The following is a 17328-nucleotide window of genomic DNA, read 5'->3' as shown; positions in this document are numbered from 1 at the left end:
TATAGCTAGTGACATTGTGTTCCTAAAATTATTTCGAGTTTAACGATGGTGGCGGAAAAATTTAACTCGTTGCGAGTGCGAAGATATGACCTGTTGAATATTTGTGTGGAGTTTGTTTAAGATTTTTTATGAGAATGGTTAATTGACACTTTACCCCCTGGTTGTGGGGTGGATTTGATTTTTTGGATAAAGTGTGGGGTGGTTTGTGGTTGAATTTGCAAAAAAAAAAAAACAAAAAAAAAAAGTCGAAAATAGCCCCGGGTACTATTCATTTCCCCTATGCCTTTTAGAATATAGGTTATTCATTTCCCCTGGTTGGGGGTGGATTTGATTTTTTGGATAAAGTGTGGGATGGTTTGTGGTTGAATTTGAAAGAAAAAAAAACAAAAACAAAAAGTCGAAAATAGTCCCGGGTACTATTCATTTCCCCTATGTCTTTTAGAATATAGGTATAAAAAAAAAAAAAAAAAGTCAAAAATAGCCCCGGGTACTATTCATTTCCCCTATGTCTTTTAGAATATAGGTTATTCATTTCCCCTGGTTGGGGGTGGATTTGATTTTTTGAATAAAGTGTGAGATGGTTTGTGGTTGAATTTGAAAAAAAAAAAAAACAAAAAAAAAAAAGTCGAAAATAGTCCCGGGGACTATTCATTTCCCCTATGTCTTTTAGAATATAGGTATAATATAATATAATAAGGTTGTTTTTATTTCATAATTTAATTTCCATGATTTTAGGTTTTTAAGATAAATTCACCATGATATTTTCAACAATATATTTGATAAATCCACTTATTTTATATATTAATATATTGTACTGTACAAACTGTCAATACATAAACTGAGTAAATTTATTAAATACGTTGTCTCTATCTCTATCTCTATTTTTATTATTATTATTATTATTATTATTATTATTATTATTATATAATTATAATGTCATAAATGAAGAATACACAAGCTAAAAAAAATTTCAAAAATAAAAAATAAAAATTATAAACTACTCATGATGATGTTATTAAAATAAATAATTATTTATTTAATAAATATATTAATATTAACATGTTAATTGTATAATATTTGAAGCATTATGTACAACCTAATGGTGAAACACCCTCATGACCATATGTAAAATATTGGAAACATTATGTACAATTTTATAGTAAAACACATTCATAACTATATCTACAATATTTAAAGTATTAGGTACAACTCATTATAAAAAGCTCTAATGACCATATATACAATCTTTATAATAAATTGTACAATATTATATAAAACACCTCATGAACACATGTACAAACTTTGAAAAATATTGTATAAACTTTATATTATAAGTGTATTTAATAGTTAAAAAAATTCCTAGAGTTATTTGTTATTACTAATAACTATTATCAAAAATATAAATATTTAATTCTTAATCAAACTTTATTATTATTATTATTATTATTATTATTATTATTATTATTATTATTATTATTATTTATAAATATAATTATTATTTTATTATTATTTAAATCTAGGTTCTTTTTAAAGGATTAAATACGTTACATATGTATGCGAAATACATGTCTCAATAAAAGGTTGTATTGTAGACTTTTATGACAAGAAAAATAAAGGTTGTGATGAAAATTAGAAGAGGGTTGTGAGAGAATGAATATACTTCATTTATTCTGTTAAATATGTTTATAGTTTATCTTTGATTATTTCGGATATATATGTTACGGGCAAAATATTTGTGGTACGCTTTTGTTATAATTATTTGTCATATGCATTTTATAAGCTTCAATGATTTGATTATGTTTCTCAATGATTTGGTAAGTAGTCTCATAAATAGTATGTTCAAATTTGAATTATGTAATAAACCCATGATTTCACGGATCTTTTTACTAGTAATATTATCATTACTCTTTTATAAAGTTATATAGGTAAGGTATGATTTTTGGTTTTTATAAAATTATAGTTTCATTTGATAAGGTGATATTTTTAATTTTTTCTTCTATTTGTGTACTTCAACTTCAATTAAAAAGTGTCATGACTAGAATTGAATAGCCTAGTAGTTAATGTTTGATCAAAATTAGGGTTTTAAAGATGATGGCATGAGAAGATGTGTGATTTGTACTTTTCAGAACATGACCATGGTCCCTATCTATTAATTTGACCATCACCAAATTAAGCAGCAAATTTATGTTCAGGGTTGAAAACAACTTGTCATAAGTTGTGATAAAATCGGTTCATATAAAATGGTTCGTAATGATGACGAGTTTATGACATTGTTATTCAATAAGCTCGAAAACATTAAAGAATGAGATCACTGGTCAAATGTACGAACTTGATTTGAAAAAAGTTTATAAAAAATGAATTCAGAAGATATAATTGAATATGACAATCGATATTAAATACAACAATGTTGATTGATTGTGACGATTATCTCTTTTAATTCTAGAAATTTAGGAGCAAAGAAATGTAGCAACTATAATATGCAAATAATCTTACAAATATTGTCCTTTTTTTAATAGCAAAAATACTTTTAGTGGTATGAAAAAATACATCATAATATATTTATAAATATCTATTACCAATACACAATGTAAAATACGTTTGTCTTTTGATGTGTCTACATTACTATTTTGCAAATTCTAATCTACTTTTATGTTTTTCTTTTTTTTTTTTATTTTAAGTAAAGAGATATTTATTAATCACCCTAAAACGTAGCATGAGAAAAATTCCTGTTCAGATCTCAATTCTAAACTATTTCGAGAACATTATAATACAAAAAGCAGGGTTTACCCATACCTATACATAAACAAATACATTAGTAGAAACAAAGAACAAATGACAACAACAAACAGACTAACAAATACCACCAAAACCTATTCAAAAGAAACTTCTAGTAGATAAATATGTTATTTGACTGGCAAAAAGTGTAGTTAGTAGATAATCATAAGATTGTGTGTCGTATTTCCCTTTCTTGGGTTAAGGAGAAATTCCAAACATTTCCATTTGATATCGTATTTCCCTTTTAAGTAAAACGCAGCGTGTTTAAATTCTAATCGCATTTATTCTAGAAAGGGGGATGAAAATGCCAAACGTTCGCCAAGTTTCATGCAAGCGGAAAGGAGATGTCTTTAATTATAAAAATACCTTATTTGTTTACCCCGTTGCAAATAATTGGATTTGTTATCAAAAAAGTGTATATAACACTATGGTAAGTTTGTGAGTCAATCTTAATATATACGGAGTACCAAATTAAGATCACTCTCAATCATAACACACTGCTATAAATAAACACATGATACATCAGTGTTACATCAGCATTTTCTTACCATCGCTAACATTATCATTCATACCAGACTTCTTCAAATTAACATGGGCCCACTTTACTAATTAACTAATGCAAGGTATAAATGTTGCACTTCCTTCGTGATAAAAAATGTTGTGGATTCATGACTTTGTTGGTCAGTGTTCCAAGTTAAAGATTGACTAGACAATGCTATTGGCGCCAATCTTTGGCTAGGCTTTGGCATGCCTTTGGCGAGTATATATTTGTGATGGACGGAAATGGTTTGAGTATCTTTTCAAAAAGTGTATATCGAAAAGGACATCCAACTAAACCTTGTGTATCTTATGCAAACCCATCAAATTCACATCGTAAGAGCCAGATGCATGTAAAATCCGTTCACCAAATATGTTGGAGGTTTTATTAAAATTTCGTGTAGGGTAAAATAATCGATAGCCGGATAAATTACTGAATCGCGGTATCACTTTCCGAAAGTAATTATCCGACCCTTATTGCCTGGGTTACACGAATATCACTTTGGGATAAGACAGAGATTAGTTCTTGTTATTGGCAGTAAACAAGAACTCTTTTGCATAAGAGTATTAAGGTGTTTTTGTATCTATTTTTTCTCATGAATGATAGTCCTTATTTATAGACACCCAAAAACAAGTATTATTCCATGATGGAGATGTTTCACTAACTAATTTCCTTTTCAAATCTAAAACAAATCATTTTCATAAAGTTGTTTGTTTTATTTCCAACAACCAAATCAAGAAAATCGATTAAATCCTTTTCATAAAGTTGTTTGTTTTATTTCCAACAACCAAATCAAGGAAATCGATTAAATCCTTTTCATAAAGTTATTTGTTTTATTTTCACGATGGAGATGTTTCACCTAGTGCAGGAATAATACTTCCGTAATCACTCAAATTTGTGATAATGAAAAACCACTTTCGGGTCCGGGTAATCTATCACTTAATGGGTGTACACTCCGTACCTCCTAACCCATTTACAAGTGTAGATTAAATCCCTCAATTACACTAAATTTCTAATAATCCTCCCCAATTTAGTGCAATTCGTTTCATGAGAATTAAACAAATTAAAACAAAAACTCATGCATAAATGAAAATATCTTGAAGATTGAATTTTTACCTTAGTACATTACACATTCCAAATATTCGAGAATCAGGGTGTTCTAAGAATTGAACCCTTCAACCCATTTGAATAACTGAAAATAATATACACATAAGTTTTCAAATACTCTAAAGCTATCCTGACACTTTACAAGCCATGTGTCCATATCCTTTCATGAATGTATCCAAAGCTAAAAGTCCAAGCTTTGTTGAAGCGGCAAAACTTCACATTCACATAGGTAGTTCACTTCAGTCATGCACCTGCTCTTGCACTTTTTCAAATGAACTGTTAAGAAGCTAGACTTCAACCTCACCTTCAGCAGATCCGAGTACATACCTTACCTTGGGATGATATAAAATTTATGTACTCCAAATTTCTAAGTATAAGCCTTCCGCATTGAATTCAACTTCTAATTTTCATTGGAAGGGAATTGGGTATCTTATAATTAGACATTTATGTGGACTTTAAACCCATCCTCATAGCAGACTTGTCAACCAAGTCTCTTGCCAATCCCTTCGTCAAGTGATCAGCTAAATTCTGTTGTGACCTCACGAACACTATAGAAATCACCCCATTCATGATGAGTTCACGAATCATGCTATGTCTGGCACCTAAGTGTCTAGACTTTCCATTGTACATCTGGCTATAAGCCTTTGCCAATGTCGCAGCACTATCACAATGGATAAACATGGGTGCTATAGGTTTAGGCCATAATGGTATCTCATGGATCAAGTTTCTAAGCCATTCTGCTTCTTTATCAGCAGCAGCTAAAGCAACAAACTCAGATTCCATCGTTGAGTTGGTAATACATGTCTGCTTCTTAAAAGCCCATGAAATAGCACCTCCCCCAAGCAAGAACACCCAACCACTCGTTGAAGAATGATCTTCAATATTGGTTATCCAACTCGCATCAGAATATCCTTCTATTACGTAAGGAAACCCATTATAAGATAAACTATAGTCCATAGTTTTCTTCAAGTACTTCAGTACCCGCTTAATTGCTTGCCAGTGATGATACTTGGATTACTAGTATATCTACTCAGTTTTCCCACAGTAAAAACAATATCCGGCCTTGTACAAGTCATGGCGTACATCAAACAGCCAGTCACCTGAGAATACTCAAGTTGTGATACAGCTTCACCTTGATTAGACATAAGCTTCTCACTTGGATCAACAGGGGTACTCACAGGAGTACATTCAAAGCAATTAAACTTTTTCAACACCTTCTCAACATAATGAGATTGACAAATCAAAATTACTTTGCTTTCACGTTTGATCCTAATGCCAAGGATAACGTCAGCCTCCCCCATATCTTTCATGGAGAATTTTGATGACAAAAATTCTTTTGTTAAATCAACCTGACTTTGGTCAGTCCTAAAGATTAACATGTCATCAACATATAGACAAATTATAACTCCTTTACCAGAATCATAAAATTTGCTATATACACATTTATCTGCTTGGTTTAATTTAAAACCACTAGATAAAACCACTTCATCAAATTTCTGATGCCATTGCTTAGGTGCTTGTTTCAAACCATATAAGGACTTTACAAGTTTGCACACCTTGCCTTCATTACCTGGCATGACAAAGCCTTGAGGTTGGTTCATATAAACCTCCTCATCCAATTCACCATTCAAGAATGCTGTCTTCACATCCATCTGGTGAATAACCAAATTGTGAATTGTAGCCAAAGCAATCAACAGTCTAATGGTAGTGATACGTGCCACGGGAGCATAAGTATTAAAATAGTCAATTCCAGACTTTTGTCTAAAGCCTTGAATGACTAACCTTGCCTTGAACTTTTCAATAGTTCCATCTACCTTCATCTTCTTTTTGAAGATCCATTTGCAACCCAAAGGTTTGCAACCAGGAGGTAGATCAGCTAACACCCTAGTGTTATTGCCCATGATAGAATCCATCTCATCATTAATTGCCTCTTTCCAGAATGCAACATCCCGAGACCTCATTGCTTCATCATATGTTTTAGGATCATCATCAACATTGAAACAATATGAATATTGGGTAAAAACATCATCCCTAGAACCTTCAATTAAGTATAACTGAAAATCAGGTCCAAATGATTTAGGTTTCCCTTTTCTTTTGCTTTTTCGAATCTCAAGTGACTGATCAACAGCCTTTTCAGATACTTCATCATTACAATCCTTATTAATTCCATTATTACTTGGAATCATATCCTTTGGTCTAGGTATAGATGAAAATCGATTTTCATCAAAGATTGCATCCCTTGATTCAATCACAAAATTAATTGAGACAAACTCATTAGGCTCTATAACATAGAACCTATACGCCTTGGAATGTTCAACATATCCAATAAATATGCAATCTATACCTCTTTCACCCAAACTTTTCTTCTTAGGATCAGGCAGTCTTACAACAGCCCTACAACCCCATACCCGAATGTGACGATCGCTCCAAATCCATATGGACGAACACGTCATTCATCGATTTCATTGCGAGGTATTTGACCTATATATGATACGTTTTGTAAACATTGAATTCTTTTGAAAGGGAACACCATAAATGAATATTTAAATCAAAGGTTTTCGACATCTGATGATTTCTACATATAGACAATCACCGTAAATAATAGTTTACAATAGTACTTTAGTTGACAATGCAGTCAAAATAAGATACATGGTGATGATTTGGTGAATGCAACATTTCCTTGAAAAATATGCCATGTAAGACTCCATGCACATTGTAGTGACCCGAACTTTTCCATGTTTATATATATTAATTGAGATTGATATTTACATGATTAAATGTTTCCAACATGTTAAGAAATCAAACTTGTTAAGACTTGATTAATTGAAATATGTTTCATATAGACAATTGACCACCCAAGTTGATCGGTGATTCACGAACGTTAAAACTTGTAAAAACTATATGATGACATATATATGGATATATATATAGTTAACATGATACTATGATAAGAAAACATATCATAAAGTATATTAACAATGAACTACATATGTAAAAACAAGACTACTAACTTAATGATTTTTAAACGAGACATATATGTAACGATTATCGTTGTAAAGACATTTAATGTATATATATATCATATTAAGAGATATTCATACATGATAATATCATGATAATATAATAATTTAAAATCTCATTTGATATTATAAACATTGGGTTAACAACATTTAACAAGATCGTTAACCTAAAGGTTTCAAAACAACACTTACATGTAACGACTAACGATGACTTAACGACTCAGTTAAAATGTATATACATGTAGTGTTTTAATATGTATTTATACACTTTTGAAAGACTTAAATACACTTATCAAAATACTTCTACTTAACAAAAATGCTTACAATTACATCCTCGTTCAGTTTCATCAACAATTCTACTCGTATGCACCCGTATTCGTACTCGTACAATACACAGCTTTTAGATGTATGTACTATTGGTATATACACTCCAATGATCAGCTCTTAGCAGCCCATGTGAGTCACCTAACACATGTGGGAACCATCATTTGGCAACTAGCATGAAATATCTCATAAAATTACAAAAATATGAGTAATCATTCATGACTTATTTACATGAAAACAAAATTACATATCCTTTATATCTAATCCATACACCAACGACCAAAAACACCTACAAACACTTTCATTCTTCAATTTTCTTCATCTAATTGATCTCTCTCAAGTTCTATCTTCAAGTTCTAAGTGTTCTTCATATATTCTACAAGTTCTAGTTACATAAAATCAAGAATACTTTCAAGTTTGCTAGCTCACTTCCAATCTTGTAAGGTGATCATCCAACCTCAAGAAATCTTTGTTTCTTACAGTAGGTTATCATTCTAATACAAGGTAATAATCATATTCAAACTTTGGTTCAATTTCTATAACTATAACAATCTTATTTCAAGTGATGATCTTACTTGAACTTGTTTTCGTGTCATGATTCTGCTTCAAGAACTTCGAGCCATCCAAGGATCCGTTGAAGCTAGATCCATTTTTATCTTTTTCAGTAGGTTTATCCAAGGAACTTAAGGTAGTAATGATGTTCATAACATCATTCGATTCATACATATAAAGCTATCTTATTCGAAGGTTTAAACTTGTAATCACTAGAACATAGTTTAGTTAATTCTAAACTTGTTCGCAAACAAAAGTTAATCCTTCTAACTTGACTTTTAAAATCAACTAAACACATGTTCTATATCTATATGATATGCTAACTTAATGATTTAAAACCTGGAGACACAAAAAACACCGTAAAACCGGATTTACGCCGTCGTAGTAACACCGCGGGCTGTTTTGGGTTAGTTAATTAAAAACTATGATAAACTTTGATTTAAAAGTTTTTATTCTGAGAAAATGATTTTTATTATGAACATGAAACTATATCCAAAAATTATAGTTAAACTCAAAGTGGAAGTATGTTTTCTAAAATGGTCATCTAGACGTCGTTCTTTCGACTGAAATGACTACCTTTACAAAAACGACTTGTAACTTATTTTTCCGACTATAAACCTATACTTTTTCTGTTTAGATTCATAAAATAGAGTTCAATATGAAACCATAGCAATTTGATTCACTCAAAACGGATTTAAAATGAAGAAGTTATGGGTAAAACAAGATTGGATAATTTTTCTCATTTTAGCTACGTGAAAATTGGTAACAAATCTATTCCAACCATAACTTAATCAACTTGTATTGTATATTATGTAATCTTGAGATACCATAGACACGTATACAATGTTTCGACCTATCATGTCGACACATCTATATATATTTCGGAACAACCATAGACACTCTATATGTGAATGTTGGAGTTAGCTATACAGGGTTGAGGTTGATTCCAAAATATATGTAGTTTGAGTTGTGATCAATACTGAGATACGTATACACTGGGTCATGGATTGATTCAAGATAATATTTATCGATTTATTTCTGTACATCTAACTGTGGACAACTAGTTGTAGGTTACTAACGAGGACAGCTGACTTAATAAACTTAAAACATCAAAATATATTAAAAGTGTTGTAAATATATTTTGAACATACTTTGATATATATGTATATATTGTTATAGGTTCGTGAATCAACCAGTGGCCAAGTCTTACTTCTCGACGAAGTAAAAATCTGTGAAAGTGAGTTATAGTCCCACTTTTAAAATCTAATATTTTTGGGATGAGAATACATGCAGGTTTTATAAATGATTTACAAAATAGACACAAGTACGTGAAACTACATTCTATGGTTGAATTATCGAAATCGAATATGCCCCTTTTTATTAAGTCTGGTAATCTAAGAATTAGGGAACAGACACCCTAATTGATGCGAATCCTAAAGATAGATCTATTGGGCCTAACAAACCCCATCCAAAGTACCGGATGCTTTAGTACTTTGAAATTTATATCATATCCGAAGGGTGTCCCGGAATGATGGGGATATTCTTATATATGCATCTTGTTAATGTCGGTTACCAGGTGTTCACCATATGAATGATTTTTATCTCTATGTATGGGATGTGTATTGAAATATGAAATCTTGTGATCTATTATTATGATTTGATATATATAGGTTAAACCTATAACTCACCAACATTTTTGTTGACGTTTTAAGCATGTTTATTCTCAGGTGATTATTAAGAGCTTTCGCTGTCGCATACTTAAATAAGGACGAGATTTGGAGTCCATGCTTGTATGATATTGTGTAAAAACTGCATTCAAGAAACTTATTTTGTTGTAACATATTTGTATTGTAAACCATTATGTAATGGTTGTGTGTAAACAGGATATTTTAGATTATCATTATTTGATAATCTACGTAAAGCTTTTTAAACTTTTATTGATGAAATAAAGGTTATGGTTTGTTTTAAAATGAATGCAGTCTTTGAAAAACGTCTCATATAGAGGTCAAAACCTCGCAACGAAATCAATTAATATGGAACGTTTTTAATCAATAAGAACGGGACATTTCAGTTGGTATCCGAGCGTTGGTCTTAGAGAACCAGAATTTTGCATTAGTGTGTCTTATCGAGTTTGTTAGGATGCATTAGTGAGTCTGGACTTCGACCGTGTTTACTTGAAAAATGATTGCTTAACAAATTTTGTTGGAAACTATATATTTTTAACATGTGAATATTATGTGATATATTAATCTCTTAACGCGTTTGATATTATGTGATAGATGTCTACCTCTAGAACAAGTCCCATTGACTCACCTAATAATAATGAAGAGTCAAATGTAAATTGGAATGATTCGTGGACTGATTCACAAGTTCCCGAAGAGGAACCGGAAGAAGAGTCGGAACCGGAAGAAGAATCGGAACCGGAAGAAGAATCGGAACCAGATGAAGAAATAGAACCGGTGGGGGAAATAATAAAACGGTTAAGTAAAAGAAAATTCTCAACCAACCGGCCAAGGTTAATTATGGTCAATGGTGTTTCCGCCAAGGAAGCAAAATATTGGGAGGATTACCAATTCTCCGATGAATCGGATTCCGACGAGAATTCCGATGATGTTATAGAAATTACCCCAACTGAATTTAAAAAGGCAAAAGAAAATAATAAGGGAAAGGGCATAAAAATAGAGAAATCTAATTCCAACCCCGATGAACTTTATATGTATCGTCAACCCCCGAAGTCCTTAAGTTGTAACAATGACCCGGGAACCTCTAAACCACCAGGTTTTTCTAAACCGTTGTGGAAAACGACAGCTAGTATTAGGGGAACATCATATATCCCTAGAAACTTGGCAAAACGAACCAAAACCGAAGAAGAAGAAACGAGCGAGTCGGAATAAGATAGTTGTATTCGTGTGGTGTAATATATGTAATATAGTGTGCTTATGCTTTATGATATATGTAAAAATTGCTTGTATTAATAAGTATTTTTTTTTTATGAATCTAACTCTTGTCTATTTTACAGTATAAAAACACAAAATGGATAGACAACCCAATATTTTAAGAGACCTACCCGGAGACATGATTGATGAAATCTTGTCTAGAGTCGGTCAGAATTCTTCGGCACAACTATTTAAGGCGAGATCAGTTTGTAAGACATTCGAAGAACGTTCCAAGAATGTCTTGGTTTATAAGAGACTTTCGTTTGAAAGATGGGGGATATCACATTGGGAAACCCATAAGTTACGATGTGTTTACTTTGACGCATATATTGCGGGGAACCCAAATGCTATTTTACGCAACGGGTTAAGAAATTATTTTGACTCAATGTATCCGAATATAGGACTTCATGATTTAGAAAAAGCGGCTAACATGCAACATAAAGAGAGCATGCTATGCTTACGGGTTAGTAATGTTTGCTTCTCACCAAAGTGAGAAAAAGAACATCGGGCTACAGCTATTAAACAAAACGTTCCCACAAGTGACGGAGTCGGTAATTGGGGTAAGAAATGAGGTTTTTAGATTGTTACGGGACTGTTGGACATTACGTAACCCTCGTCCCTTTGACGACGTTACAACACGCTGTCTTATCAACGGCCATAACGGTTATGTTCCACAAGACCAAGGATGGGAAGTAATCCTAGTAAAACCAGAATGCATGACTTGTTTCTGGACGTATGAATTACGTGTCTTTATCGCCTTTGCTGAACGACTTGTGTACTAGCTAGAATTATCTTCACAACCATCTTGTATCAAATTTATTGTGTGCTATATTTCATGCTATATGTAAAATAAGCGGTATTGTAAGTTTGTAAAATATTGTGTAAAAGTTTGAACGCGAAATATTATTATAATCAGTTTTTCATATAGAATTATAGTAGTTGAATTGTATATTAGCTACTAAGTATGAACTTAACGGGTAGGTACTACCCGAATTTAAACTTATAAAACGCTAATATGAAGAAAAAGCTTTTATAAATGAGTTCATATTATGCTACGAAATACTATTAACTACTCTTAATATTCTGTATGATTAACTTGTTCCATTTGACTATTTTGAAGGAAATAGCACCGACTACTCGACACACCGTGAATATGAATGAAGAGGAATTCCGTACTTTTCTAGCTTCAAACATAGCCGCAGTACAGGCTGCGCTACATACCAACAATAACATTGGATCTAGCAGTACAGGAAATCGTGTAGGATGCACCTACAAAGAATTCACTGCCTGCAAACCTTTGGAATTTGATGGAACCGAAGGACCGATCGGATTGAAACAGTGGACCGAGAAGGTCGAATCGGTGTTTGTCATAAGTAAGTGTACTGAAGAGGACAAAGTGAAGTACGCTACGCATACCTTCACAGGTTCTGCGTTAACATGGTGGAATACCTATCTAGAGCAAGTGGGACAAGACGATGCGTACGCACTACCGTGGTCAGCATTCAAGCACTTGATGAACGAGAAATACCGTCCCAGAACCGAGGTCAATAAGCTCAAGACAGAACTTAGAGGGTTACGAACCCAAGGATTTGATATTACCACGTACGAAAGACGATTCACAGAATTATGCCAATTGTGTCCGGGAGCGTTCGAAGATGAGGAAGAGAAGATCGACGCGTTTGTGAAAGGATTACCGGAAAGAATCCAAGAAGATATAAGTTCACACGAGCCCGCCTCCATACAACAGGCATGTAGAATGGCTCACAAACTAGTGAACCAGATTGAAGAAAGAATTAAAGAACAGACTGCTGAAGAGGCCAATGTGAAGCAAGTCAAAAGAAAGTGGGAGGAAAACGGTGATAAGAATCACCAATACAACAACAACAGCAATTACAACAATAATCGCAACAATTATCCCAGCAATCGCAACATCAATCGCAACTACAACAAACGGCCCAACAACAACAACAACAACAACAACAACAACAGCAGCAACTACAACAATCATCCCAACAACAATAATAACCGCAACAACAACAACAATCAGAAGCAGCTATGCCAAAGGTGTGAAAAGTATCACTCGGGGTTCTGCATCAAATTTTGCAACAAGTGTAAAAGAAATGGTCATAGCGCGGCGAAGTGTGAGGTCTACGGACCAGAGGTTAATAGAACGAAAGGAACAAATGGTGTCGGAACGAATAATGGCGGAGCAAGTAGTGTCGGAGCAAGTTATGCCAATGTAGTTTGTTATAAATGTGGAAAACCGGGCCACATCATTAGAAATTGCCCGAACCAGGAGAACACGAATGGACAAAGCCGCGGAAGAGTTTTCAATATTAATGCGGCAGAGGCACAGGAAGACGGAGCTTGTTACGGGTACGTTTCTTATTGACAATAAATCTACTTACGTTTTATTTGATTCGGGTGCGGATAGAAGCTATATGAGTAGAGATTTTTGTGCTAAATTAAGTTGTCCATTGACGCCTTTGGATAGTATATTTTTACTCGAATTAGCAAATGGTAAATTAATTTCAGCAGATAATATATGTCGGAATCTAGAAATTAAACTGGTTAGCGAAACATTTAAGATTGATTTGATACCAGTAGAGTTAGGGAGTTTTGATGTGATAATCAGTATGGACTGGTTGAAAGAAGTGAAAGCAGAGATCGTTTGTTACAAAAATGCAATTCGCATTATACGAGAAAAAGGAAAACCCTTAATGGTGTACGGAAAAAAGGGCAACACGAAGTTACATCTTATTATTAATTTGAAGGCACAAAAACTAATAAGAAAAGGTTGCTATGCTATTCTAGCACACGTCGAGAAAGTACAAACTGAAGAAAAGAGCATCAATGATGTTCCCATTGCAAAAGAATTTCCCGATGTATTTCCGAAAGAATTACCGGGATTACCCCCACATCGATCCGTTGAATTTCAAATAGATCTTATACCAGGAGTTGCACCAATAGCTCGTGCTCCTTACAGACTCGCACCCAACGAGATGAAAGAACTACAAAGCCAATTACAAGAACTTTTAGAGCGTGGTTTCATTCGACCAAGCACATCACCGTGGGGAGCTCCTGTTTTGTTTGTCAAGAAGAAAGATGGTACATTCAGGTTGTGTATCGACTACCGAGAGTTGAACAAACTTACCATCAAGAACCGCTACCCACTACCGAGAATCGACGACTTATTTGATCAACTACAAGGCTCGTCTGTTTATTTAAAGATTGACTTACGTTCCGGGTATCATCAAATGCGGGTGAAAGAAGATGATATTCCAAAGACTGCTTTCAGAACACGTTACGGTCATTACGAGTTTATGGTCATGCCGTTTGGTTTAACTAATGCACCAGCTGTGTTCATGGACCTTATGAACCGAGTGTGTGGACCATACCTTGACAAGTTTGTCATTGTTTTCATTGATGACATACTTATTTACTCAAAGAATGACCAAGAACACGGTGAACATTTGAGAAAGGTGTTAGAAGTATTGAGGAAGGAAGAATTGTACGCTAAGTTTTCAAAGTGTGCATTTTGGTTGGAAGAAGTTCAATTCCTCGGTCACATAGTGAACAAAGAAGGTATTAAGGTGGATCCGGCAAAGATAGAAACTGTTGAAAAGTGGGAAACCCCGAAAACTCCGAAACACATACGCCAGTTTTTAGGACTAGCTGGTTACTACAGAAGGTTCATCCAAGACTTTTCCAGAATAGCAAAACCCTTGACTGCATTAACGCATAAAGGGAAGAAATTTGAATGGAATGATGAACAAGAGAAAGCGTTTCAGTTATTGAAGAAAAAGCTAACTACGGCACCTATATTGTCATTGCCTGAAGGGAATGATGATTTTGTGATTTATTGTGACGCATCAAAGCAAGGTCTCGGTTGTGTATTAATGCAACGAACGAAGGTGATTGCTTATGCGTCTAGACAATTGAAGATTCACGAACAAAATTATACGACGCATGATTTGGAATTAGGCGCGGTTGTTTTTGCATTAAAGACTTGGAGGCACTACTTATATGGGGTCAAAAGTATTATATATACCGACCACAAAAGTCTTCAACATATATTTAATCAGAAACAACTGAATATGAGGCAGCGTAGGTGGATTGAATTATTGAATGATTACGACTTTGAGATTCGTTACCACCCGGGGAAGGCAAATGTGGTAGCCGATGCCTTGAGCAGGAAGGACAGAGAACCCATTCGAGTAAAATCTATGAATATAATGATTCATAATAACCTTACTACTCAAATAAAGGAGGCGCAACAAGGAGTTTTAAAAGAGGGAAATTTAAAGGATGAAATACCCAAAGGATCGGAGAAGCATCTTAATATTCGGGAAGACGGAACCCGGTATATGGCTGAAAGGATTTGGGTACCAAAATTTGGAGATATGAGAGAAATGGTACTTAGAGAAGCTCATAAAACCAGATACTCAATACATCCTGGAACAGGGAAGATGTACAAGGATCTCAAGAAACATTTTTGGTGGCCGGGTATGAAAGCCGATGTTGCTAAATACGTAGGAGAATGTTTGACGTGTTCTAAGGTCAAAGCTGAGCATCAGAAACCATCGGGTCTACTTCAACAACCCGAAATCCCGGAATGGAAATGGGAAAACATTACCATGGATTTCATCACTAAATTGCCAAGGACTGCAAGTGGTTTTGATACTATTTGGGTAATAGTTGATCGTCTCACCAAATCAGCACACTTCCTGCCAATAAGAGAAGATGACAAGATGGAGAAGTTAGCACGACTGTATTTGAAGGAAGTCGTCTCCAGACATGGAATACCAATCTCTATTATCTCTGATAGGGATGGCAGATTTATTTCAAGATTCTGGCAGACATTACAGCAAGCATTAGGAACTCGTCTAGACATGAGTACTGCCTATCATCCACAAACTAATGGGCAGAGCGAAAGGACGATACAAACGCTTGAAGACATGCTACGAGCATGTGTTATTGATTTTGGAAACAGTTGGGATCGACATCTACCATTAGCAGAATTTTCCTACAACAACAGCTACCATTCAAGCATTGAGATGGCGCCGTTTGAAGCACTTTATGGTAGAAAGTGCAGGTCTCCGATTTGTTGGAGTGAAGTGGGGGATAGACAGATTACGGGTCCGGAGATTATACAAGAAACTACCGAGAAGATCATCCAATTTCAATAACGGTTGAAAACGGCCCAGAGTCGACAAAAGAGCTACGCTGACATTAAAAGAAAAGATATAGAATTTGAAATTGGAGAGATGGTCATGCTTAAAGTTACACCTTGGAAAGGCGTTGTTCGATTTGGTAAACGAGGGAAATTAAATCCAAGGTATATTGGACCATTCAAGATTATTGATCGTGTCGGACCAGTAGCTTACCGACTTGAGTTACCTCAACAACTCGCGACTGTACACAACACTTTCCACGTCTCGAATTTAAAGAAATGTTTTGCTAAAGAAGATCTCACTATTCCGTTAGATGAAATCCAAATCAACGAAAAACTTCAATTCATCGAAGAACCCGTCGAAATAATGGATCGTGAGGTTAAAAGACTTAAGCAAAACAAGATACCAATTGTTAAGGTTCGATGGAATGCTCGTAGAGGACCCGAGTTCACCTGGGAGCGTGAAGATCAGATGAAGAAGAAATACCCTCATCTATTTCCAGAAGATTCGTCAACACCTTCAACAGCTTAAAATTTTGGGACGAAATTTATTTAACGGGTAGGTACTGTAGTGACCCGAACTTTTCCATGTTTATATATATTAATTGAGATTGATATTTACATGATTAAATGTTACCAACATGTTAAGAAATCAAACTTGTTAAGACTTGATTAATTGAAATATGTTTCATATAGACAATTGACCACCTAAGTTGATCGGTGATTCACGAACGTTAAAACTTGTAAAAACTATATGATGACATATATATGGATATATATATATATATAGTTAACATGATACTATGATAAGAAAACATATCATAAAGTATATTAACAATGAACTACATATGTAAAAACAAGACTACTAACTTAATGATTTTTAAACGAGACATATATGTAACG

The sequence above is a fragment of the Rutidosis leptorrhynchoides genome, chromosome 3 (genome assembly GCF_046630445.1).
Source record: "Rutidosis leptorrhynchoides isolate AG116_Rl617_1_P2 chromosome 3, CSIRO_AGI_Rlap_v1, whole genome shotgun sequence".
NCBI classification, from domain to species: Eukaryota; Viridiplantae; Streptophyta; class Magnoliopsida; order Asterales; family Asteraceae; genus Rutidosis; species Rutidosis leptorrhynchoides.
This window is presented reverse-complemented; position numbering follows the sequence as displayed.